The following is a 1724-nucleotide window of genomic DNA, read 5'->3' on the forward strand; positions in this document are numbered from 1 at the left end:
CTGGGATTTCTTTGGAAGGAATGATGTTAAAGCTGAAGTTCCAGTACTTTGGCCACCTCATGCGAAGAGTTGACTCATTAGAAAAGACTCTGATGCTGGGAGGGATTGGGGGCAGGAGAAGAAGGGGATGACAGAGGATGAGATGTCTGGATGGTATCACTGACTCGATGGACGTGAGTCTGAATGAACTCCGGGAGATGGTGATGGACAGGGAGGCCTGGCGTGCTGAGATTCATGGGGTCGCAAAGAGTCGGACACGACTGAGCGACTGAACTGAACTGAACTGATGCAGCTTGTGGGGTCTTAGTTCTCCAACCAGGGATCCAACCCAGGCCCCTAGGGGATCTTTTAGACCATAAGACCTCTGGTACCCCTCAAACGTCACAGGCTTTTGTTCCCAGACCACCTGGTCACCTCTGCCCTGACCCCTCCTATAAGATTCCACAGGGATATGGTGTGGTTGGGCTGAGAGCCACACACAATTGCTGGGTCAGCTTCCTTTAGAGAAGGACCCAACATAAAGCCTTCTCAGGTCTGGCTTTGGCATTACTGAGACATCGAAAATGCCAAAGCCTCCTAAAGAGAAGGAGAAAGCCAAAGAGGCTCTGAGAAATTTCCACAGACCCTTGCCTCCTGGGAGACTCCTCTGGAGAAGCCCATGAACTGGCCCTGACCAGCCGGGAGTGGGGGGGCTCCCCGCTGGCTCAGGAGGAGGTGGGTGGAGCCTGGCTGAGCAGGACACCCCTCCCCCAGTGGGGGCTTTTATTGCAAGGATTTGGGCATCAGGGTCATACCCCTTGACACAGAAGAGGGTCTTCCTGCCAGCCATGGGATGTGAGACTGAGTTTCTCCACCTCCGCACTACAGGGACATTCCCTTGAGCGATTCCAAGGCTGGAGGAGGCTGTCCTGTGCACTGCAGTGTGTTTAGCAGCAGCATCCCTGGCCTCTACCAGCTAGTGACACACTGGGTCCAGCTGCGTCAGCCAAGAACGCCACCAGATATTGCCAAATGTCCCCTGGGAGACAAAAACCACCCCAGCTGAGAACCACAAAGGGAGCTTCCCAGAGGAGGAAGGAGGTTAACAGTGATGGGTATATAAAGAGGGAGAAAGGGAAGGGAAAGCAGAGATACCACCTGGCTTTCCGGGTGGGGGTGGGAAAGGACTTGATCTCTCACAGATCATATCTAGGAGCCCTGAAAATCTGTTCCAGGTAAGGGACCTTACACCTTCCTGCTTGATTCTAAGAGATTAATCCTTGTTCTTCTTAAAAGGGACACGTTTCTGTCCCATAAATACTTACTGATTGCTTTTTGTAGACAAGGCACTCTCACACACTTGTTACAATTATTCAACAAATCTGTACTGTTCTTCTTATTATGTAATATTTCATCCCTAACAATTAACAGCAGCTATCATCCCCTGGGCTCTTACCTTGTGCCAGGCACTGTGCTATGCTCGTTACATGTATCATCTCATTTGATCCTCACAACTCCATGAACTTACACATATTTTACCATTATCATTCTTCCTGGTTTGCGAGTAAGAAATGTGAACCCCAGAGAGATTAAGTAACTAAGCCCAGAGCACCCAGCCTGATACACTTTGGTGGAAGTAAATGAATGAATGAAAGTGATAGCATAGCTCTTGCTCTTTCTGTGTGTTCACATGTAGACACTGGATGGAAAATCAAACTGATAGCAGGTCTCCCCTGCTAGGTTGA

The sequence above is a fragment of the Capricornis sumatraensis genome, chromosome 17 (assembly GCF_032405125.1).
Source record: "Capricornis sumatraensis isolate serow.1 chromosome 17, serow.2, whole genome shotgun sequence".
NCBI lineage: Eukaryota > Metazoa > Chordata > Mammalia > Artiodactyla > Bovidae > Capricornis > Capricornis sumatraensis.